Source organism: Elephas maximus, chromosome 2 (assembly GCF_024166365.1).
Source record: "Elephas maximus indicus isolate mEleMax1 chromosome 2, mEleMax1 primary haplotype, whole genome shotgun sequence".
Lineage (NCBI taxonomy): Eukaryota > Metazoa > Chordata > Mammalia > Proboscidea > Elephantidae > Elephas > Elephas maximus.
Genome location: NC_064820.1, coordinates 37,046,143 through 37,071,906, shown reverse-complemented (window position 1 = coordinate 37,071,906; position 25,764 = coordinate 37,046,143). Strand labels below are relative to the sequence as shown.

Sequence of the window (25,764 nt, the reverse complement as noted above, 5' to 3'; positions counted from 1 at the left end):
GCAGAGAAAACCGAGAGCAAAGAGCTTCTTCTGATTGGGTGTTTCTGAGAATTCTCTTTATTGAATTCCAAGAGCTTCATAAAAATTCACCTGAGTATAGCTATTTGGAGTAAGATTACCCTTGGTTCAGCTCTGGGCACTGTCTCTGGGGCCCTTGGGCAGGACACAACCTTATAGACTACTCTCTCCAGCCTCTTCATCTACCTATGGGGTTGTTGGAGGATTATTTGAAACCATCGGCTGAGACAGCTAGTTCCATCTTGCAGGTAGTAAATGTCAGTAAATGTTAGTTCCTTTCCTTTTCAAAATGCTAGGTGATCACTGGTCAGCTGGATAAACTTGTTTGTGCCTCTTGTCCGGGTTGGGATCCTGGGAAGGGGAACTCAGAGGGGAGTGGTCAGGGCTGATTCAAGGTGGGAATGGGGCGGAGGTAACCGTAGTTGTGTCTGGGAAGAGGAATCTCCAGAAAAGTCAAGTTCATGGGGATAGGCAGAGAGTCAGGAATGGATTCCAAAACTAAAGATCGGGAAAGGGAGGGAAATAGGTCTTAGAGACAGAGTTTCCGGAGACTCCTTGAGGCAAAAACGCATCTCAAGGGTGGCAGGAATCTAAGTCATTGTGCTGAGAAGGGTGTGCATGCATAGGTGTGTGTGTGTGTGTGTGTGTATGTTTTTTGCATTTGTGTACGTGTGCATCTGCATGTGCACATGTGTACACACATACTTTTGTGTACATACTCCTGTGTGTGTGTGTTGGGGGATCAGGCTAGTGGAGATAATAAACAGAATAAAGTCCATCGTAGGCCCTGCTCTCAGCCAGAGAGGGATAAGACAGTTGTCTCTTAAAAAACACATAACAACGGTGGCCTCTTATTTTGCTTTCGCGTCCATCTGGCCAGGGTCTGACTCTCCAGCTCCCAGAATAATTGCAAACTTTCTGGCCTGACCTGAACTCAGAGGAAGGTCCCTGAGGCCCTGGATTGCCCCAGGATTCAGGGTGGAGTCTGGGAGGCTGCCCATTCCAGCCTGGCTGTGAGATCAGCTGACTCCTGAATATTCTGTGAAATATGCAGGCTGCTCACATGACAGAAGCAACTACCACAAATAAGTCAGGTCCCAGTGTATCTGAGAGACCCCACCTCTCCCAACATCCACCACTCAGACACTCTGATCCAGCAGCCTGGAGGACTGCTCTCTTACCTCTCCTCCATTTATTACAAATATCTGGATAACAGTTGCTCCCTTTTGGTCCCACTGCCCCCTTGAGAAGGTCTCTTTCCCTTTTCAGAGGGAGGCATTCCAAATGCTTGGTTGTTTTAATATTAAATGTGGCAACATATTATAATGCCATGAGATCATTCACATTGAACTGTCTAGAGATGGTCTCTGCAGACAAAGGCTTTCATCCCTGGGAGAAAACACACCCAGCATGAACAGCCAGCCTTCTGTTTTTACACAGCCGGCTTCAGAGCTGCAAGCAGGTGCGGGTGTTTGGGTTATGAGTGGGTCTTAGAATATTAGGAACTCACTTCATTACCAAGTGTTCTCATCAGGAAATAACTGGCAGAAGGCACATACTAGACTTGGAACCCTTCTATTTAAACGGAAAACATCCAAAACCAAAATCAGAGCCATGGGCCGCCTAGAAAAACAAACACCCCTAAAAGTCATTTCTTGAACTGCACACCAGGGAGAATATGCTTTGGAAAGGGGGAGAAACATAAGCATTTGATCAGAGGACCTTCTTGAATCTTGTGGGGGGAAACGTGAGAGTTTCCCATTGTGGCACAAGGAATAAGGCAGGCAGTCCTTGCCCTCACAGAGCTCACAGTCAACCCAAATTAATTAAAAGTGTGAAAAAGTTCCAACAGAAGCACAGGGTATTTCAAAAAACGTATAAAAGGGGGCAAGTGGGCCTTAAGAGTGAATGTGGACTGGCAAGGTTTTCCTCAGGGAGTACTTGTGGTCTGTGGAGTTCCTGGGCAGTATAAATGGTTAATAAGCTTGGCTGCTAATGAAACGGTCAGTAGTTTGAGTCCATCCAGAGGCACCTCAGAAGAAAGGCCTGCTGATCTACTTCAGAAAATCAGCCACTGAAAACTCAATGGAGTGCAGTTCTATTCTGAAGAATAGAACCAAGAGTTGGAATCAACCTGACGGCAACTGGTTTAACAGTGGTCTTCGGTCCACAATGGAAAACTCTCACTTGTTTCCCGCCCCGCCAAGATCTGAGAAGGTCCTTTGGTCAGCAAGGCTAGGAGGAAACGGGGGTGAGGTCTGGGTTTAGTGGAGCAGACAGCAGTGCAGGTATAGGTTAACACTTTGTTTAAGGCCCTGAGGCCAGGGATTTGACTATAACTCTAACTCTGGTTCAAACTGACCACATAGTCTTAGAAAGCTTCCTGCTTTTTCTCTAGCTTTTCCAAACATTTTTGACTCTTAAACTTATATCACAATAATACATAATCTTACAAAACCTCTAAGACCTGTTTAAAATAATTTTATCATGTTTTGTATGGTTGCATAACAAGTGACTTAAGTAACTACATTATTTTAGAAGCTTTATTAAAGTGAGCATTTTGAAAACCCCTTTGGATTCAATCTTCAAAAATATCAAGACAAATTTCATCATCCCTGTTTCACAAGACACGCATGCTGTCTCATTTATTTCAGATGAATCCATTAGAACAAACATGATTTGCTAACTAAAATTTAAATAACACACATCCTTTGGTTTGGGGATTAAATGTGTATTTTACAGATACAGAGAAAAATTACCTATGGCATCCAAACGAGATGGACTGACCCAGTGGCTGCAAGGATGGGCTCCAGCATAGCAGTAATTGTGAGGATGGCACAGGACCAGGCAGTGTTTCGTTCTGTTGTACATAGGGTCATAATGAGTTGGAATCAACTTGATGGTACCTAACGACAACAACAGTGGCATGCCAAACAGAAACAAACAAAAGCAATCTGCTTGGATGTTTGGAATTTTCACATTTTGAATTCTGTAAAATCTCCTGATTTTTTAAATTATGATGTCTGGTATCTAAACAACAAGATGAGAGAGATTTCCAGGTGCGATTTGCTGTTCTCCCATTGCTGATGAGTCAATTCTGACTCATAGTGACCCTATAGGACAGGGTAGAACTGCCGCATAGGGTTTCCAAGGAGTGGCTGGTGGATCCGAACTGCTGACCTTTTGGTTAGCAACAGCAATACCATCACTTTACACCAATAAAAAGCAGCCAAATCTGGACTGAACAAGAGACATTCATCATGTACGAATTTTGATGAGATGAAAGTAATGGAAAGATCTGTTGAAGATCACCGTAAGGAGAATGTAGAGAACCGTCACCATTAAGTTCCTCATTAATCTGAATCACCAGTGTCCCTTATGGGCACAGTAAAACAAGATATTACCAAGTGGGGTATACTGGAGAGGACAGCGTCCCCCAAAGTTCATGTCCTTTCTAGTACCTCAGAATGTGACCGTATTTGGAGATATGGTTGTTGCAGATGTAGTTATCGTAGTTAACATGAGGTCACAGTGGAGGAGGGTGAGTCCTTAATCCAATATAACTGGTGTCCTCACCGAAGAGATACAGAGAAGAGACGCCCAAGGAGAACGCCATATGAAGACAGCGGCAGAGATCGGAGTTATACTGCCACAAGCCAAGGAATGCCAGAGAGTGCTGGCAATCACCAGAAACTGGGAATGGGCAAGAAACGATCTACCTTAGAGCCTTCAAAGAGAGAGGGCACAGCTCTGTTGACACCTTGATTTCAGACCCCAGCCTCCAGAAGTGTGAAACAATACATTTCTGTTGTTTTAAGCCACTTACTTTGTGGTAATTTGTTACGGCAATCCTAGGAAACATGGGGAAAATCATTTAAAACCATACAATGGATAAAACTACCACGGTGTCCAGAATTATTCATCTGAGAGAGAAATTTGGTATCTTAATTGTAAGAAAACCAACATGTTCCCCCGTTCTATATCTGCTTCGAGGTTCTCAAACAATTCTGTTTCAGAGGGAAAATGTTTACATAATTGTGTTATTTACTGATTTTCAGTAATACATTTGAAGTTGACCCCATTCCTGCCTTTAGCTACATGATCCCCAGGAAGCCTCTGCTGTGATCTGTGAGACCTTGTGGTACAGTGAACTTCACAGAGATCAAATCACCCAGTGATTGTTCATTTTCTCCTGGGCCAAAGAGCCAACGGGCATTAGCTCTGCTGTCATTTCAGCCTCTCTCCTCAATAAACATACTTCAGAGGCTACTTAAAAAGCAAACGAACCCAATAAAGACTTCAAAGTTTACCGTCCAGTTTTCACACAGGTTTTTAAAGGGCCTTTGACTCTGGGATGGACTCAGTTTTCTCTTTGTCCTTTCTCCTACAGCATCAGTCAGGTGATCAGAACAAATGTTTTAACTTGGTAGCATGCTTTCATTTTCCTGTAGCACTACAGTGGGCCACCATCTTGTCAGCCAAGCCTGGACAGACATAACAGAATGAAGACTTAGTGACATCTGGACTTCCAGGCCTCACCTAAAAGCCCTTGTGAAGGGAGGAGTCCCCATTCACACCTCCTTTAAGACATGCCAATATTTCTAATGGATGACTTCATGAAACAGGGTTAATTTCCTATCCTTCTACAATTAGATTTGGATTTGCTACTCAAGGCCTTATACACAGAAGAGTGTAGGGGAAAAGATCAAGAGAACAGTGTTAGGCAAAGTGTACCAGTGGAAGAATAAATGATAAATTAGAAGTTTAGTACCTTCACTGCCATTATTAACACCTTATTTTGGTATTAAGTCTTTATATCTTAGGAGAGTCATAAGACTATTAGTAGTAGTAGTATCATCATTACTGTCTGACCACTACAAAGTTGTGAGGTAGGTCAGTCTACAAGTGATAAAATTTGGGAGTAGAGATGAAAAAGCCTCAGGGAGCCCTTCCAGACTCCTCATCCAAGACTCCTTCCTCCTCCACACAGAAGGACAAGAGACGGTACAGCTGCTGTTTTAGGAACTAGTTGGACTCTGGCCAGGAAGATCTTCCAGAATTCTCCCTGTGCCTCAGGAAGGATATGAGGGTTTCTGGGTAATGGGCTGGGCTAGCCCCAACAAGGAGTCCCTGGGTGGTGAAAACGGTTAAGCAATTGACTACTAGCTAAAAGCTGGTGGTTCAAACTCACCCAGACATATCTCAGAAGACAGGCAGTCTTAAAAACCCTTTGAAGCACAGTTGTACTCTGCACACGTGGGGTGGCCAGGGGTCAGAATCAATTCAATGGCAACTAACAACAACACAGCCAGCAGTATGCAGTTTTTGGGAGCTGGCTGACCTGGGTTTAACGCCACATTCTTTCACCAGTTGTGTGAACTTAAAGCAAATTACTTGCTTTCTTTTTGCCTCAGTCTCCTCATCTGAAAAAGGTGGTTGTTAGGAACTAAATGACATTTAGATATAAGGCAAGAGGTGCATAATTACAATGCTTGAAAAATGTTAATAATGACTGTATCTAAGCCTGCTAATCTGCATATGGAAAGATGGCAACTATATATAAAAATCTCCACTGGTGAAGGGAGAATGGAGATCCACACAAAAAAAAAAAAAAGGAGGTGAAAATATTGAGCAACTAGATGCCAGCCACAGGGCTGTGGCCCATGTGCTCCGGGAAAGTTGACTCCTGTGCAGTCTCGGAAGAGGCTGTCTGTTACGGATTCAATTGTGTCCCCTCTTCCTCCAATACGTACTGAAATCCTGGCCCTTATGCCTGTAAATGAAACCCTGGTGGCATAATGGTTATATGCCACTGCTGGTAACCAAAAGGCTGGCAGTTCAAATCCAACAGGTGCTCCTCGGAAACTCTGTGGGGCAGTTCTACCCTGTCCTGTAGGGTCACTATGAGTTGGAATTGACTCGATGGCACGGATTTGTTTTTTTTTGGTTTATACCTGTAAATATGATCCTGTTTAGAAATAGGGTTTTCTTTGTTCTGTTAATTAGGTCATACCCAAGTAGGGTGGGTTCTAAATCTAATCACTTCTGAGTCATAAAGAGAGAAGAATGGACACAGCCATATGAAGGGAGAAGAGGAAGACAGAACAACAGAGACACGGGCATCTAGAAGGATTGCTGGCAGCTACTAGGAGCTGGATCCATCTGACATCAGCAATGATATCCCTAGTTCCACCTCTTCTTCTGAAACCAGCCTGAATTTCTGGCAGTTCCCTGTCGATATACTACTGCAGCCATTTTTGAATGATCTTCAGCAAAATTTTACTTGCATGTGATATTAATGATATCATTCTATAATTTCCGCATTCGGTTGCATCACCTTTCTTGGGAAAAGGCATAAATATGGATCTCTTCCAGTCAGTTGGCCAGGAAGCTGTCTTGCATATTTCTCGGCATAGACAAGCACCTCCAGCACTGCATCTGTTTGTTGAAACATCTCAATTGATATTCTGTCAATTCCTGGAGGCTTGTTTTTTGCCAATGCCTTCAGAGCAGCTTGGACTTCTTCCTTCAGTACCATGGGTTCCTGATCATATGCTACCTCTTGAAATGGTTGAACATTGACGAATTCTTTTTGGTATAATGACTCTGTGTATTCCTTCCATCTTCTTTTGATGTTTCCTGCGTCGTTTAATAATTTCCCCATAGAACCCTTCACTATTGCAACTCGAGGCTTGAATTTTTTCTTTAGTTCTTTCAGCTTGAGAGACGCCGAGCGTGTTCTTCCCTTTTGGTTTTCTATCTCCACGTCTTTGCACATGTCATTATGATAGTTTACTTTGTCTTCTCTAGCCACCCTTTGAAATCTTCTGTTCAGCTGTTTTCATTTCTTCCTCTGGCTTTAGCTGCTCAACATTCTTGATCAAGTTTCTGAATCTCCTCTGACACCCATCTTGGTCTTTTCTTTCTTTCCTGTCTTTTCAATGACCTCTTGCTTTCTTCATGTATGATGTCCTTGATGTCACTCCACAACTTGTCTGGTCTTTGGTTGCTAGTGTTCAATGAGTCAAATCTGTTCTTGAGATGGTCTCTCAATTCAGGCAGGATATACTCAAGGTCATATTTTGGCTCTCGTGGACCTGCCCTGATATTCTTCAGTTTCAGCTTGAGCTTGCATATGAGCAACTGACGGTCTGTTCCACAGTCAGCCCCTGGCCTTGTTACCTGTGTTTTATTGACTATGCAAAGGCATTCGACTGTGTGGATCATAACAAATTATGGATAACATTGTGAAGAATGAGAATTCCAGAACACTTAATTGTGCTCATGAGGAACCTTTACATAGATCAAGAGATAGTCGTTCGGACAGAACGAGGGGATACTGATTGGTTTAAAGTCAGGAAAGGTGTGCGGCAGGGTTGTATCCTTTCACCATACCTATTTAATCTGTATGCTGAACAAATAATCTGAGAAACTGGACTATATGAACAAGAATAGGACATCAGGATTGGAGGAAGACTCATTAACAACCTGTGTTATACAGATAACACAACGCTGCTTGCTGAAAAGTGAAGAGGACTTGAAGCACTTACTAGGGAAGATGAGAGACCACAGCCTTCAGTATGGATTGCACCTCAACATAAAGAAAACAAAAATCCTCACAACTGGACCAATGAGCAACGTCATGATAAACGGAGGAAAGACTGAAGTTGTCAAGGATTTCATTTTACTTGGATCCACAATCAACAGCCCAGAAATCAAAAGACGCATTCCCTTGGGTAAATCTGCTGCAAAGGACCTCTTTAAAGTGTTAAATAGCAAAGATGTCACCTTGAAGACTAAGGTGCGCCTGACCGAAGCCATGGTATTTTCAATTGCATCATACGCCTGTGAAAGGTGGACGATGAATAAGAAGACCGAAGGAGAACTGACGCTTTTGAAATGTAGTGTTGACAAAGAATATTGAATATACCATGGGCTGCCAAAAGAATGAACAAATCTGTCTTGGAAGAAGTACAACCAGAATGCTCCTTAGAAGCAAGGATGCCGAAACTGCATCTTATATAATTTGGACATGTTGTTAGGAGGGATCAGTCCCTGGAGACGGACATCATGCTTGGCAAAGTACAGGGTCAGTGGAAAAAAGGTAGACCCTCAAGGAGGTGGACTGACACAGTGGCTACAACAATGAGCTCAAGTGTAACAATGATTGTAAGGATGGCACGGGACCGGGCAGTGCTTCATTCTCTTGTGCACAGGGTTGCTATGAGTCTGAACCAACTTGACAACACCTAACAACAATAACACTAGGAGCTGAAATAGACAAGGAGGTACCCCTTCCCCCAGAGCCACACCCTGATTTTGAACTCCTAACCTCGAGAACTGTGAGAAAATAAATTTGTTTTTTAAAGCCACCAACCATTTGTGGTATTTGTGTTATGGCAGTACTAGGTAGCTAAGACACCAGCTATCCCTTGAGCAAACCAACCTTCTCTTCAGGCATTCAAGAGGCTCACATGGGAATCACCCCGATCTCAGAGCATGGGCTCAGCTAGGAAAAGGTCCATCTCAGAAGAGAAAGAGGAAAGGGAAAGTTTCCGGAACATATATCTACCACCTGTTGGGCTCCTTGGTCTACCTCTGGAGAGGTAGGTCCTGTCTGGAAGTTCTACAGGGCTCCGGTCTTAGGCATCCTTCAGTGCCCAGCACTGGGCTGGCTAAACTCAACTTGGCACTTGATGAAACTTTCTCAAATTGCTCTCTAATGACATGATGTGTAGGTCATGTGGATCAACAAGACTATGTACACCTTAAGCAGGGTCAAAGCCCTTTTGTAATCTCTTGTCCCTGCCTCCCTGATGTGCACTCCCCTTGAGAGTACAGCATATTGCCAGGGACACTCTTAAGTCAACAGTCAAGGCATTTAAGTTATGCATTGAGCAGTAACAAGGAGTGGTAGAAAATGCACTCAGAGCATTAAAAAAAAAAAAAAAAGAGGCGGAAACAATTGTCAAAATGCAAGAGAATTTTACAAAAATACTTTTAGACATAGAGTCACATTTCCTAAATGTGAATCATCGTTAAGTGAGGAAAGGGGTTTAGAAATAATAATAGCTGCTATAATTAATGAGTGTTTACCATGGTCCATGCACTGCGGTAAGCATTTGGACAAAACCATTTGGATTAAAATATTCTGTTTCCTTCTAATACTTTCACAGATTTCATTTTTATGTTTAACTCCTAATCCCATTTGGAATTTATTTTTGTGCAGGGTTTAAGGTAGGTAACTTTATACTTTTTTTCCTAAAAGTTTTAGCTATCTCAATGGCATTTACTAAACAGACATGTCAATTTTTAAATACCTCATTTTACACATGAAATTCCTGACATATTACGACCCTACCTGTGATTCCCTACTCTGTTCCATTGGTCTATTCATCAATTCCTGTGCTATACTGTTTAAATTACCATAGCTTTATAGTTTGTTGTCTGGTGAGAAAACACCCCTCCTGATTAAAATTTCTTAGCTATTCACTCAATTTTCCCGCTTCCAGATGAATTTTAGCTTCTTTGTTCAAGTTTCAAAATAAGACTTTGTGATTTTGATAGGAATTGCTTTTATTTGTAAATAGGTGAGGCCACAGAATCTGGTGTTCTTAATAAAATTTCTGCAGAATCCATTAACTAATTGCAAGAACTTTTTTTTTTTTAAACTGTCATTTTAGACACAATCTGAACAACTCTTCTGTAGTTAAGGATGCAATAATTTAAGGTTGTCCCCATTAAAAAGCAAACAACTAATTCACTTAGCTGGCTCTAATAGTTGGTTTTGGATCTTTAAAGTAAATCTCCATGCTGTAATCAGCATCCTACAAGTTTTCAACCAAAGTTATGAAATCCAAGAAGGTTTTCTTTAAATGTTATTTATACCAAATCATAAATCAAAGATACACAGAGGTTACAAATTCAGACATTCCCATCATGTAATTCTTTCAAACTGCTGCTTCTGTAATATCCCTTTCTCTACCCAGCCTGAATTTCAGAGTGCAGTGTTTACGATATAACTACATCTCTTGGCATAGATACCTCAACAGTATTACCACAGACACTTGGTGGAGGAAGTCCAGTTTTAAACTGAAAACAGTACTTTGTAAGAGATTAAAAAATCTGGCATCCCTGTTTTTGTAATAATTATAATTCAATTAAAAAGTCATAATATTAAAACAGTGACAGATTTCCTTTAGAGATGCTGAGTAGATTTTTCTTAAAAACCAAGCCCCTCCCCCCCAAAAATGAGATGTTTAAACTCATTTAAAAAATGTAATAAGAAATAGAAATAAAATCTGTATGTAACAGGCAAAATCTAATGCTGATGGTTGCAGGCAAAGAAAAATAAAACATACATCCTGTCTAAATATTGTATTTTTTCTTAAGTGACTTTTATTTTTTAGAACAGTTATTGATTTATAGAAAAAGTGTACAGAAAGCACAGATTCACACATATCCCCTTTCTCCCTATACAGTTTCTCCTGAAAGTCTTACATTCCATTCATATACTGCATTTATTATACCTGATGAATGAGTATTGATATATTATTATTAACTAAAGTCCCTAGTTCACATTAGGGTTCATTCTTTGTTTTCTACAGTCTTATGGGTCTTGATAGTGCATAATGTCTTGAGCCACCTTTACAGTATCATACAGAATAACTTCACAGCCCTAAAAACACCCTGTGCTCAACCTATTCCTCCCTCTCCCTCTTGCCCTGAGCCCCTGGCAACCACTGATCTTTTTTACAGTCTCCACAGTTTTGTCTTTTCCAGAACGAATATTATACATTTCTTTTTTTTTCCCTGAGCTTCAGCAGGTCCTAAAAGATGACAGTCAAGCTTGACTGAAGATCAGAGATCACACGCAATATACAACTTCTATGTCCAGGAGGCTGTTTGGTTGAGAAGAGAGAAAACCCATCTTTCCTGAGATGCTACACAGACCACTATCCGATGTAACAGCGCATTCAAAGAGTGAATGGGTAAACCAACTCTGCCACGTCTATGCAATGGAATTCTACGTGACAATAAAAAGGAACGGACTACTGGTAAATGAAACAACATGAATGAATCCCAAATGCACTGTAAGTGAAAGAAGCCAGACTACATACATTCTAGAAAAGGCAAAACAATAAGGACAGAGAACAGAGCAGTGGTTACCAGAGGCTGGGGGTGAGGAGAGGGGATGATTACAATGGGCTATTTTATGCGGTGATGAAAAGGTTCTCCTTTTCAGTGTGGTGGTAATTTATGTGACTCTCTGCCTTTGTCAGAATTTACGAACGGCACAACTAAAAGGGTTTTCCTTCAGTTTCTTATGTTAGCCTAATGTGTTAATTTTGTACTTTAGGTGTACTACATTTAATTCTTTCTAGACTTGGGTAAAATTCTCTAAAGAGTCTATGTAAATTCTACTGCAGTAAACATGAGTTGATTTAAAAGTATGAATGCTCATGCAAACCAAACACCCTGCCTCCCCAAACCATCTTCCATTCGTCAACAGCAATGCAGTTTTATTTATCAGCATGTGTAGAAAGAATCCACTGAACAGAAGTGAACAAAACTGAATCTTCCCTGCTTACTGCTCCATTTTCCCAGCCTCTCCCATGAACGCTTCCTAATCATTCCAACCCAGGAAGTTTCATAGACTTGTATGATCTCAGAGCTAGTAAACGTACATAATCTATGCCCTGTCATTAATTAGAGTCCCATAAGAATCGATTTCTTGTAGTTTATTTCAATTTTCTATGTATACCTTATACAGCCAAATATGTTGAATATACCATGAACTGCCAGAAGAATAAACAAACCTTTCTCGGAAGAAATACAGTCAGAGTGCTCCTTAGAAGCAAGGACGGCAAGACTTCATCTCATGTCCTTCGAGCACGTTGTCAGGAGGAACCAGTCCCTGGAGAAGGATATCATGCTTGGTAGGCAGAGGGTCAGCAAAAAAGAGGAAGACCCTCAACAAGGTGGACTGACACAGTGGCTGCAACAATGAGCTCAAACATAGCAATAACTGTGAGGATGGTGCAGGACCCAGCAGTGTTTTGTTCAGTTGTATATAGGATTGCTGTGAGTTGGAATTGACTCAGCAGCACCTAACGTGCACGTGCGCGCATGCACACACACAGAACCAAATTACCTGTAAATTTTCTTTAAGCAACTCTATGGAGACATTTACCACCTGTCTGTAGTCCACCATACTATCATAGTTTGTGTGTTGCTATGATGCTGGAAGCTATGCCACCGGTATTTCAAATACCAGCAGGGTCACCCGTAGTGGACAGGTTATCAGTGAAGCTTCCAGACTAAGAAAGAATAGAAAGAAAGGTCTAGTAATCTACTTCTAGAAATTACCTAGTGAAAACCCTATGTGTATGAAAAAATACACAGTGGCTGCAACAATGGGCTCGAGCAAACCAAGGATTGTGAGGACGGCACAGGACCAGGCAACACTTTGTTTTGTTGTACACAGAGCTGCCATGAGTTGGAGTGACTGGATGGTAAGTAACAACAGTAACAAAAATGGAGACATCATTGATGCTTAGTATCCTGAAAGACGAATTATCACAGACTGGGTTCCCTCATTCTCAAATAAGCAGTATTATTTCTTAGAGAAAAAAAGAAAGCTTTATTCACTCTAGGAATATCTTTGTTGGAACCGTTGCAGAAACTTATTACAGATATTAAAATCTGTCTGGTTCTTAATCCAGTCTGGAACACAAGGTCGACGACCCTGCCATTCTTGAAATGAAAAATCTTGACGCATTTTCACAACCCCGAGCAGCAGGAGAGGCATGAAAAGCAAGGCCTGCCTGTAAACAGACAGAATATTCTCTGCCTCACATGTACCAACTCGCTCACCCAAACCATCGCAGGCTCACAGGCTCCGGAGTGTAGATGGCAAGCGGCCATGCAAAGGGCAGAGGGAGGGGAAATGACTCACTAATGGGCCATTAAGCTACTTTAATCAGGACATTCAGAACTGATCCATTTCTAGGGGAATCCTAATCTCCGCCTCCTCTCCTTGCCCCCCATAAAGTAGGCTTCTCATTGGGTTATAATAAAATTAAGTATTTATTTCACCTGTAGTGATTCTACTTGGAGCCTCTCAGGAGAAACGTAAAGTGATGTTGTTGTGTGCCAGTGAAGTAACTCATAGCAATGCTATTATAGGACAAAGTAGGGCTTCCAAGGCTGTCATCTTTACAGAAGCAGATGGCCACATCTTTCTCCTACGGAGCGGAGTCGCTGGTGGTTTTAAACCTTCGACCTTTCAGTTAATAGCAGAGTGCTTAACCACTGGGCCACCAGGGCTCCCTGATGATGATGAGATCACCGTAAACTGACATAAGGCTTTTTATTTTTTGTTTCCCCCCAAAGCCCTTTCTCATATGTTCTTTCACTTGATTTTCACGATAGCTGTTTAAGGAGGTATGCAGAAGTATCTTCATTTTACAGATGGGGAAGTTGGGGCTGTAAGGGGTTAAGTGGCCTAATGAAGAGGCGAGACTGCTGGGGAGCTTTGGGGGACCTCAGTGTATCAGTTGTGGAAACATCAGGATGGCTGATGTCACTCACATTTTAGTGGAGAAGAGAGGATGATGCTTGTGTTACAACGGTTGGGTTAAATTTGGTCCGGCGCCCTACCTAAATAATGCCCATGCATTTGGTGACTGCGGCTCTACTGGAACACCCCAGGAACAAGGCCCGTGGGGCTTAGAATAACGATCTAGTCAAGAGCAGTCAGATGTATATTGGGTGTGGTCTTTGCACATTAACCCAATTGTTTCCAAACTATTCAGTCCTGGAACCCCAATACCAGTTAGCTAGTTCATCCGTGGACCCTCTGTTTTTTTTTTATAACTTTTATTAAGCTTCAAGTGAACGTTTACAAATCCAATCAGTCTGTCACATATAAGTTTACATACATCTCACTCCCTACTCCCACTTGCTCTCCCCCTCTTGAGTCAGCCCTTTCAGTCTCTCCTTTCTTGACAATTTTGCCGGCTTCCCTCTCTCTCTATCCTCCCACCCCCCTCCAGACAAAAGTTGCCAACACAATCTCAAGTGTCCACCTGATATAATTAGCTCACTCTTCATCAGCGTCTCTCTCCCACCCGCTGACCAGTCCCCTTCATGTCTGATGAGTTGTCTTCGGGGATGGTTCCTGTCCTGTGCCAACAGAAGGTCTGGGGAGCATGGCCGCCGGGATTCCTCTAGTCTCAGTCAGACCATTAAGTTTGGTCTTTTTATGAGAATTTGGGGTCTGTATCCCACTGATCTCCTGCTCCCTCAGGGGTCCTCTGCTGTGCTCCCTGTCAGGGCAGTCATCGATTGTGGCCGGGCACCAACTAGTTCTTCTGGTCTCAGGATGATGTAGGTCTCTGGTTCATGTGGCCCTTTCTGTCTCTTGGGCTCTTAGTTGTCGTGTGGCCTTGGTGTTCTTCATTTTCCTTTGCTCCAGGTGGGTTGAGACCAATTGATGCATCTTAGATGGCCGCTTGTTAGCATTTAAGACCCCAGACGCCACATTTCAAAGTGGGATGCAGAATGATTTCATAATAGAATTATTTTGCCAATTGACTTAGAAGTCCCCGCAAACCATGTTCCCCAGACCCCCGCGCTTGCTCCGCTGACCTTTGAAGCATTCATTTTATCCTGGAAACTTCTTTGCTTCTGGTCCAGTCCAACTGAGCTGACCTTCCATGTATTGAGTGTTGTCTTTCCCTTCACCTAAAGCAGTTCTTATCTACTGATTAATCAATAAAAAACCCTCTCGCACCCTCCCTCCCTCCCCCCCTCGTAACCACAAAAGTATGTGTTCTTCTCAGGTTTACTATTTCTCAAGATTTTATAATAGTGGTCTTATACAATATTTGTCATTTTGCCTCTGACTCATTTTGCTCAGCATAATGCCTTCCAGGTTCCTCCATGTTATGAAATGTTTCAGAGATTCGTCACTGTTCTTTATCGATGCGTAGTATTCCATTGTGTGAATATACCACAATTTATTTAACCATTCATCCGTTGATGGACACCTTGGTTGCTTCCAACTTTTTGCTATTGTAAACAGAGCTGCAATAAATATGGGTGTGCATATATCTGTTTGTGTGAAGGCTCTTGTATCTCTAGGGTATATTCCCAGGAGTGGGATTTCTGGGTTGTATGGTAGTTCTATTTCTAACTGTTTAAGATAACGCCAGATAGATTTCCAAAGTGGTTGTACCATTTTACATTCCCACCAGCAGTGTATAAGAGTTCCAATCTCTCCGCAGCCTCTCCAACATTTATTATTTTGTGTTTTTTGGGTTAATGCCAGCCTTGCTGGTGTGAGATGAAATCTCATCGTAGTTTTAATTTGCATTTCTCTAATGGCTAATGATCGAGAGCATTTTCTCATGTATCTGTTGGCTGCCTGAATATCTTCTTTAGTGAAATGTGTGTTCATATCCTTTGCCCACTTCTTGATTGGGTTGTTTGTCTTTTTGTGGTTGAGTTTTGACAGAATCATGTAGATTTTAGAGATCAGGCGCTGGTCGGAGATGTCATAGCTGAAAATTCTTTCCCAATCTGTAGGTGGTCTTTTTACTCTTTTGGTGAAGTCTTTAGATGAGCATAGGTGTTTGATTTTTAGGAGCTCCCAGTTATCGGGTTTCTCTTCATCATTTTTGGTAATGTTTTGTATTCTGGTTATACCTTGTATTAGGGCTCCTAGGGTTGCGTGGACCCTCTGTTTTGTCACTCATAAATCGGTTCTGTGGGTGGAATAATGGTCTACTGCAGTGGTTTCCAGACTTGGATAATTATGAGTAATGGGGGATTCTTTTGTTTGAAGGAGAAAACAGACTGTGTTATAAGATGACATATGTTCACTATATAAAAGATTTAAACAAAACAGAAAAGTATAAACAAGAAAAAAAGATCTCTCACTGACCCACCACCAGTGGTGACAGGTGTTGTTAGTTGCTATCCAGTTGATTCCAACTCATGGTGACCCCTTATGTGCCGAGTAGGACCGTGCTCCATAGGGCTTTCAAGGCTGTGACCTTTAGGAAGCAGATCGCCAGGCCTTTCTTCTGAGCTGCCTCTGGGTGGGTTTGAACTGCGAACCTTTCAGCCTGTAATCAAGCACTTAACACTCTGCAACACCGCAGGAGGGCAGGGACACAGAAACACTACTGAAACAGGTGACCACCATCCAGGCAATTCCTATACTTCTGCAGATGTTATACAAATACGACTCCAGACCCCACCCAAACATGACGGATGTGGCCCAGCAACCTGTGTTTTATAAAGTGCCTCTTGTGACACATCTAGGTTCACAAGATGACTTTTGGGAGTAGATGATTAATAAGGACTCTTCCTGCATAGACTGGTATAAAACAGCATGTTTTTCCAAAGTACAAGGTACAAAAGTTTGGAGGTTCAAGTCCACCCAGAGGCACCTGGGAAGAAAGGCCTGGCAGTCTACTTTCAAAAAGTCAGCCATTGGAAACCTATGGAACAAAGTTCTATTCTGACACATGTGGAGTTGCCATCAGTCAGGATTGACTCAATGGCAGCTAGTTTGGTTCAGGAAGAATGTGTAGAACTCTTCCAGTTAGAAGGGTGTCATCTTGGCTCCCTCAAGTCTGGGATTGCTGCTCCTACAGGGATCAGCCCTGAGAGTGGAAGTACTAAGAATCACCCCGTAATGGAGGAGCTGTTCACCCAGAGACGTTCCACCTCCCACCATCTACACCCACCCCTCACAGAAGACCCACACACGTGTGGGTGGGCGAGGAGACCCAGGAAACACGCAGATTCATCCAAGAGATTAGCTGATGGTCTCAGACAGGCAGGGCCTAGAATACTACAGCTGAAGCAGAGCCACCTGGATTACCACATCTGAGGAAAGAAGATTGGCGGGGGAGAGAATGGTTTTAAGGGAATCTAGACAACGCAAGCCTAAAGACTGAGAGCATTCTGGAGTGATTATTCAGCTGAAAGAGATGGACGCTGAGTCTAGCTCTATCTCTGGAAGATTTCTTAAGACTTATTCCCTGTTAAATCCTCATACTCAACTACGTTTCCTGGGGATATAGGGCTAAGATGGCAGAAAACAACAAACAAAAAAAGATGGCCGTAAAATATTTGGTGACTGAAAGGCACCCTCCTTTACTAGGAATTAACGAACTAATCACTCATTTTGGACTGATTCATACCAGTGTTCGAGTTTGGTCAGCATGAGTCAATGTCCAGACAGCTGACAACCACTGGCTGTCCACACAAAATTGATTTCTGGGTCCGCAATGCTGAGCGTCAGTTGTGGACCTCTGAGACCACCCTGTAACTCCCTGTCTAAGCCATCAGCTGGCCATGTGATATAAGTGGTCTGACCAAGACCAACAACAGGACACCTCAGGAGATAGCTGGTCAGAACCAAGGGCCCTGGGTTATTAAAGATAACTGCCCAGGTTGTGGAGGGCCAATGACTTTTTCCCCCCTGAAATTCTACAAAGGGCCTTTCCCTAACTTGCAAATGTCTATGAAAATCTTACAAAGATATACAACTTGCATCATCTAATTACACACTTAATAAATCAGCCTTTGAGAAAGAAGAAAACCACATTCAATGTTCCTCCAAGCCAAGCATATGGTCGCCACACACGACAGGGATCAGATGATAATCGTGCCCTCTTCACACTGTGCCGGGCTGAGGTAATTGGCTACAGACAGGCAGCTGTGTGCACTGTTGGTTCTTCACCTGGCTCTCACCTGCGTGAGCTCAGGAAACAGCTCCTCACAGGCCACAGCTGCAGCTACTTTCCAGGGAACTAATTTCCACGACAGTCATGGGGAGACATGTGCACGCATGCGCTGCCCCACCTTCTACCTTGGCCGTCACTCCAGGGCCTCAGCTTCACTTGTTCACTTCCTGGCCTGTGAGTTGCACTGGGCTCCCAAAGACTGAACATAAAAAAATACTTTGAAACAGGTGAACTTTGTGTCTGGAATTATCCCACTTTCCCCCTCCTGGGACTTCTTTTCCCACAATCAGTGTTACAAGAGTGAAGCTATTACCTACCGCTAGGAGCCCTGGTGGTGCAGTGGTTTAGTGCTCAGCTGCTAACCGAAAAGTTGGCGATTCAAACCCACCAGCCGCTCTGTGGGAGAAAGATGTGGCAGTTTGCTTCTCTAAAGATTTACAGCCTTGGAAACCCTACGGGTAGTTCAACTCTGTCCTACAGTGCCGCTATGAGTCAGAATCGACAACGAAGGATTTTAGCCTTTTTGGTTCCCATCAGCTGGTTTCCACTCAGTACCTACCACAGGGCTAAGCACTTACATATTTAATAAGTATTAAATATGTGTGTTGGGTTCCAGATAGTTCTGAAACAGAGGTGCCATGCTACTTTCTGAACACCATTACATGACGTAACCAAAATAACCCCATTTTGTAGGGAGCTGCCTTCTCAACTGCACAGGTACTTGCATACAAATGTGGATTTAATATAAATTACTGAAACTGAGTTCTGGGACGTTCCCCCTGCTCTGCCAGAGAGCCCGGGGCCAGCCCTCTGTCTCTTGGATCATAAACCACCTTTTCAGGGTAATTTTCTTGCCAAGAATAAGCAACACTTCCCACAGCCATGTCAACTGTGGTTCTCACAATAAGATCCATTTTCAGGAAAAGCCAAAATCGATTTGTCTCTGAATTTCAGAATTGTACATCCAAGGCATCAACACCACTCTGCAGGCTATTTTCCTCGCCCACGAACCAAAGTGCCATGAAAGCTAAACGGAGCCTAAAACATTACCCTTGGGGCGTTCATCTGACACTTGGTTTGAACTCTTACAGAGGAGCTGCTACTACAACTCTACGCATCTCTCTCACAAAAACAAACATGTGAGTGTTTTTGGGCCGCATGTTTATAAGAGAGAAGACCTATAAATTGAGACACAGTCTTACATAAGGATTTTTACTCAAAAATAGCCCTGTTTCCAAGTTCAGTGTTCCGTGACATAATTTCAGCTTGCAGACCTACAGGTCTTCTCCCTCCCTAATACAAGCACTTGTGTGCACACGCACATGCGCACACACGCAAGGGTAATAATCACGGACGCTTAGCTTTTCCTTATCTAAGTTCGCTCACTTCAACTTTGCAGTCTGAACATCCTCCAATTAGTTAGTTGCATTATCTTTATGTAGTTTTCCACCGATTCTGGTTCAGGGGCTGCTAACCTAAGATAGAGTCCTAATACAAAAAATGGGTGAGGAGCAGAGGAAAAGTCATGGCTTTGAGATTTGTGGATTAACACTCTCTCACAGTAAATTTGATTTTAAAAACCAGCACTGTGTTATTACGGTCATCTGGCATTGAAAAGTGACTACATGCAAGCTGAGCTAGATAGCTCAGCTTTGAGAATGCTTAGGTTTTAGAATAACCCAGAGGTTGCTTCTGGAGTAAGATGAAATGTTGCTGAGTGCTACTGAGTTGAATAAAAAGACTAGAACTGATAGTAGATTCTCTCCCCATTCTGAAATCCCAGTGGCAACAGAGGTAATGATTAAGTCACCAGAAGGCTAAAGAGATGACTGATATTTCTCCTGTGTAGAGCTAGAAATAACTGCTTCTATCCACTCACTTTTCCGATGAGGTGCTATATTTTGGTTACTCAAACAAAGAAATCCATTTAGAAATGTCTAGTAGTGTCTCAGGAGTCCCTGGGTGGTACAAACGGTTATGGTGCTCAGCTGCCAACCAAAAGGTTGACAGTTTCAGTCCACCCAGAGGTGCCTCAGAAGAAAGGCCTGGAAAGCTATTTTTGAAAAATCAACCATTGAAAACCCTATGGGCACAAAGCATCTTACAACATGGATGAATCAGGAGGGCATTATGCCGACTGAAATAACTCACAAAAGGACAAATACTGTATGAGGCCACTGTTATAAAAACCCAAGAAAAGGTTTACATATAGATGAAAACAATCTTGATGGTTACGAGAGAGAGGAGAGGTAGGGAGCGGAAATCACCAACTAGACAGCAGACAAGTGTTAACTTTGGTGAAGGGAAAGACAACATACAATATGGGGGAAGTTAGCACAGCTCGACCAAAGCAAAGTCACGGAAGCTTCCTAGACATATCCAAACACCTTTAGGGATGGAGTTACTGGGGATGAAGGCTGGGGACTATGGTCTTGAGGGACATCTAGGTCAAACGCATAACATAGTTCATAAAGAAAGTGTTTTACATTCTACTTTAGTAAGTAGCATCTGGGGTCCTAAAAGCTTGTGAGTGGCTATTTAAGATACATCTATTGGTCCCAGCACGTTTAGAGCAAAGGAGAATGAAGAAAACCAAAGGCATAAGGAAAATATTAGTCTTAAGGACTAATGAACCACAGCCTCTACCAGCCTGAGCCCAGAAGAACTAGATGATGCCCGGCTACCACCACCAACCACTCTGAGAGGGATCACAATAGAGGGTCCTGGGCAGAATGGGAGGAAAATGTAAAACAAAATTCAGATTCAGAAAAAAAAGACCAGACTCACTGGTCTGATGGTGACTGGAGGAATTCCCAAGACTAGGGCTCCGGACACCCTGCTAACTCAGAACTGAAGTCACTCCCGAAATTTACCATTCAGCCAAAGATTAGGGCAGGCCTATAAAATAAACAATAACACATGTGAGGAACACGCTTCTTAGTTCAATCAAGTATATAAGAGCAAATGGCCAACACCTGCCCAAAAGCAATATGAGAAGGCAGGAAGGGACAGGAAAACTAGATGACTGGACAGGGAGAACCCAGGGTGGAAAGGGAAAGGGGGAGAGTTCTGTCACTTTGTGAGGACTGCAACTAATGTCATAAAATGGTTTTTATATAAAATTTTTGAATAATAATAATAAAAAAAGACCTGTGGAGCACAGTTCTACTCTGACACACACGGTGTCACCACGAATTGGGGGCCAACTCAACAGCAGCTAACAACTGCAATTAGTATCTTGGCCTTATGAACAGAGAAGGATTTCCACCAACACCAAGTTTGGTTGGGCCGCTGGAACCCCAATAAAATCCTCACGGACCAGGGTGATTCCCAGGTATATTTCTCAGCTTCAGTGCTCTCATACTCTTTTAACTTTCTTCGACTCACTTGAGGGATAAAACTGAAGCCAAGCAAGTTCTAGCCTGCAAAGTGGATTGTGCAAAGGACTTAGCTTTACATATCCAAACTGCATCCTTCGTTTTCTGCCACCTTCTTTCCTACAGCGTTTAGAGGTAATTTTCTGTCTCCCCTCCAGGACTTTATTGCGTGGCTGCCAAAACTGTCTTGCATCTGTTACAATAAAATACCTGTGATGTTTTCCAAAGCCAGCAGCTTACTGCCAACAGTCAACCCTCTACCCCACAGGCAGCCGTCTGGCAACTTAAGTCAAAGTGTTGCAAACTGAAGGCAAAGGTGGAATTTGGCAAGTTAGAGACAGGGCTCCTTGGAAGGCAGAGCCCTCCCCTCGCTGATAGAGCCAGCCAGCAGAAGATATAAGAACATTTTGTTTTGCCAAAGCGGCAGAAACAGGAGCAAAAGGCAAGAGTAAAGGATTGCTGTCACATCAAGAGCACCATCATGAATCCTGGGACAAAACTATGCCATTCAGAAGGTCAAGTATATCTTTGAATCACGATCCTCCCCCGCCTCCCGCCCCCCCTCCCCCAGCCTCTCTCTCCCCTGGCTGGGGACCTTCCATTCGTGTTCTAATTTTCCCGGAAATTTGCCCCATTGGCCTCCAAACTTTGAACATACCCAAAATACAAAATATGGGTTGATCCATCCCTTTAACCGAAGGCGTCACTCTTAGTGTCCCTCTAAGTGCCAAGTTCCTCTGGTGCCTTTAAGATATAGTTGGATTGATTTTTCAGGAATAGATCATCAAAAGGGAGGCAAATCTAGAGTCCCAGATCAATGGCTATCATGGCCTGGCTCATTGCACAAGGACCTTGTAGCTGAGTTAGGACTGTGAGGAGTTTACACTGTGCCCTACTGTGGCCATCTATGGAGTCACAGTGTGGCTGTGTGCCCAGACACACTTGGATTTAATAAACCAAGAAACTTGGGGCAGGTGTGTCCACAGGGGACAACAAAGTTATAAGATCTCATAATGGAACACAATCAGCCTTCTCTGCCCTTGCTAAGTGGAGCAAATGCCATGTCAAGGGAGGAGGAGTGCCGCCATTTTGTTCCCTGGCCACTCAGGAAAACGCAGTCAGGACCTCCAAGTTGAGAGGGATTTTGTGTAACTCTCATACCATCCCCCTTCCCATACAATGCAGGCAATGTATAGAAATCATGTTTGAAAATGAGAGGGTGCGTTGCCTATGGAAGTTCTTAAAAGGGGCACAACTTGTACATAAACACAAAAGAATCCCATGTCAGGCACTGAGATGTGAAATTATGTGATTCCTTTTCAAGGACATGGCTGCAGTTCTTCTAACGCAGAATCATAATGTCTATTTTGCTTGGTTGTCCCTCTCCTCTAGGTTCACACCCTTCTGCATGCATATGTATACATTCCAGGCACCGTCAGGAAAAAAAGGGACAAATGGAGGTCAGATTCCAGCCCTGTTAGACAGCCAAAGGCAGCGGGCAGATACTTCAGCTTTGAGCTAAATGCCTAGCCTCCGAACATTCTCTAAATGAGTTGGCCCACAGACTCCATTAAAGGCTGGCTGCTCATGGCTCGCATTCCACTCTAGCTACTGATCAGACTTGACCGCCTGGATGTTTTTGTCTCTTTGTGAGCCAGCCTGGTTGCATGGCTCAGAAGAGAAAGAGTCTACTATGGTTTGAATTGTGTCCCCCCAAAATGTATGTCAACTTGGCTACACCATGATTCCCACTATTGTGTGATTGTCTACCATTTTGTCATCTGATGTGATTTTCATATGTTGTTATAAATCCTACCTCTATGAAGTTAATGATGCAGGATTAGAGGCAGTTAATGAGGCAGGACCCAATCTACAAGGTGAGGTTGTATCTTGAGTCAATCTCTTTTGAGGTATAAAAGAGAGAAAGGAGCAGAGACAGAGGACCCGCATTATTAACAAGAAGAACCGGAGTACACATGTCCTTTGGACCTAAGGCCATTGTGCTGAGAAGCTCCTAGACCAGGGGAAGACTGATGATAAGGACCTGCCTCCAGAGCTAACAAGAGAGAGAAAGCCTTCCCCTGGAACTGCCACCCTGAATTTGGACTACTAGCCTCCTAGACTGTGAGAGAATAAATTTCTCTTTGTTAAAGCCATCCACTTGTGGTATTTTTGTTACAGCAGCCCTAGATAACTTAGACAGGGTCCCTCATGCTACCTTGAGATGCAGGGAGCTCTACAGCTCTTACATATACACCACCAACCCATGCAGAGAAGAGGTTCCTCACCCTCCATTCATAGCCTGCTGGGAACCCAAAGCTGACCCTTCACCCCAGAGCCTATTCCACTGAGTCCTGCAGCCACACAGTGCCACATCTCTTGAGCAAGCTTGAGAAATTCCCTCATGTGCTGTGATTCCTAACTAACTACCCTCACTTGGGGAGTCCCCGCCTCAGTCTGGTTGGTTTCCATTTGAGTTTCAGCAGTTACGCAAATCAGGTTTCTGGCTGTGTCTGAAACTCCAGCACATACAGGAACAGCAGGTTGCTTAATCTCTACCTTCAGAGCCAACCCCTTTTCTAAATACAGACAAAGGTGCCTACCTCACATGGTAGATTAACGTACTCAATCCTCTCAACTCTGATAACCTGCCATGACGAGTTCATTGGCGCCATCTTGTTTTTCTAGGCCTGAATTCCCATGGAGCACCATTCTATTCATATTTTCATCCTTCCTCACTTGTTTTTGTCAAACTAGGCCCCACCCCCATTCTTCTCTACTGACAGCATCTAATTTCCAAATACAGGATACAAGTTGAATGTCCTCGGGGGTGGAGTGGGGGAAATATAGCAGCCATTTTATTTTTCCCCTCTTAGACTACAACCTCCTTGTGAGAACTTTTCCTGTGTTTCTACAATGGACAATAAGCTACTTAAAGGAGCCAGCTCCATATGCAGGCTTGTAGTTCTGACAGAAGTTAAACATGACCAAGGTCACCAGATTTTCCTCTTCCCTTATTAGAAATAACATTAACAATGAAAAATCTGTGCTGGGTAGAGGAGAACTGCATGTTCAGGGGAAAGCCTGGCAAGCCTGAAGTAAGCTTTCTTAAAGAGCCATAAAGAAACATTGGTCTAAATGTGAGTAAACTCGACAATTCACTTAAATATCTTTTTTTTTGTTTATTACAGAAACTGTCTTTTCCCAAAGTAGCCACACTCAAGAAGACTGTAAAAGAGAAAGAGCGAGCTGAATATATTTTGTGTAAATGAGCCAAGTTTTGGTCTCCACCAAGTTCTTTTAGCAGGGAATGGCCTCCACATGTGGCCAGTCTCATAGGTATCTTCAACAGCAGGTTCACACACGAGGGGAAAGGGGATGCTCCAACTGAAGGAGCGTAGTTGATCTGGCAGTCCTTTACCATTGTTTGAAGCCTACGGACAATCTTCAACCTCTCTGCTCCTGAATCTACTCTTTCGAAGGCAATAATGCCAATTAACACAAACCAAGAAACTAAATCCATTTCCAAAACAACAGCCCATTCGAACTACAGAGGATTTAGAGGATTAACCCACTAACCGTACCCCTATGAATGGTATTAAAAATCAAGGTGTCTGCAAATGTTTTTTCTATAGGACCAGATAGCAAATACGTGGCTTTGCGGGCCACATAAGTCTCTATCCTATATTCTTTATACAACCAATTAAAAATGTAAAAAACACTCTTAGATCCTAGATCATGCAAAAACAGGCTGGAGTGGGCAGGAATTGAACTGGGCCATAGTTTTCTGACCTCTGACTGCTTCTAGAATGGACTATGGAAAGCAGCCCATGCCCCGTCTTAGCTTCTTGTTGTTGTTGTTAGGTACCGTCTAGTCTATTTCTACTCATAGTAGCCCCATGTGACAAAGTAGAACTGCTCCATAGGTTTTCCTAGGCTGTAATCTTTATGGGAGCAGATCGCCAGGTCTTTCTCTTGCAGAGTTGCTGGTGGGTTTGAACCACCAACCTTCTGGTTAACAGCTGAGCACTTAGTCACCATCTCAGCTCAGTTAACTGCAAACAGCATGTGGGACAAAGCAGCAAGTAGACGGCCGGCAAGAGCTGTGTGTGTGTGTGCGTGGGGAGGAGACATGAACAGTCCACAGGAGGCGCTGTTTCCCTTCCCCATACAATGAGTCTAGCTGTGGAAAGGAGTTCCTGGATGGTGCAAATGGTTAATGTACTTGGCTGCTAACCTAAAGGTTGGAGGTTCGAGTCCGCCCGGGTGCTTCGGAAAAATACCCTGTTGATCTACTTCTGAAAAATTAGCCACTGAAAACCCTATGGAGCACAGCTTTACTTTGACACCCATGGTGTCGCCATGAGTTGGAGTCAACTCAGTGGCAACTAGTTTACTGGGAGCTGTGGAACACTTAGAAATCGTACAGAGAGAGATCAGGGATGAAGTGTGGGCTTGCCTTGACTAAGCACAGCCTTCCCCCAGCCCTCCAGGCCTAAAATGCAAAGCCACAAAACCTGGCCACCATGGCCTTGAGGATGACAACCAGTTCACAAGTAGTAACCAAAGCAGGTCCCACATATGCGTTCTCAGACATACCCCTG

General features: G+C 43.2%; 1 protein-coding gene across 10 annotated transcripts in view; it reads right to left on the bottom strand.

The window, feature by feature from the left end:
- The window catches only part of PDZD2 (PDZ domain containing 2), a 575,078-nt gene that overhangs the window by 130,233 nt on the left and 419,081 nt on the right, over positions 1-25,764 (bottom strand). Inside the window, exon 1 of one of the 10 annotated variants that reach the window (XM_049861671.1) lies at positions 2,778-12,406. The exons of the other annotated variants lie outside the window; for them this stretch is intronic. The gene's annotated coding sequence lies outside the window, so the exon portion shown is untranslated. Of the gene's footprint in view, positions 1-2,777; positions 12,407-25,764 lie in introns of those variants that run through there. 10 annotated transcript variants of the gene reach the window in all.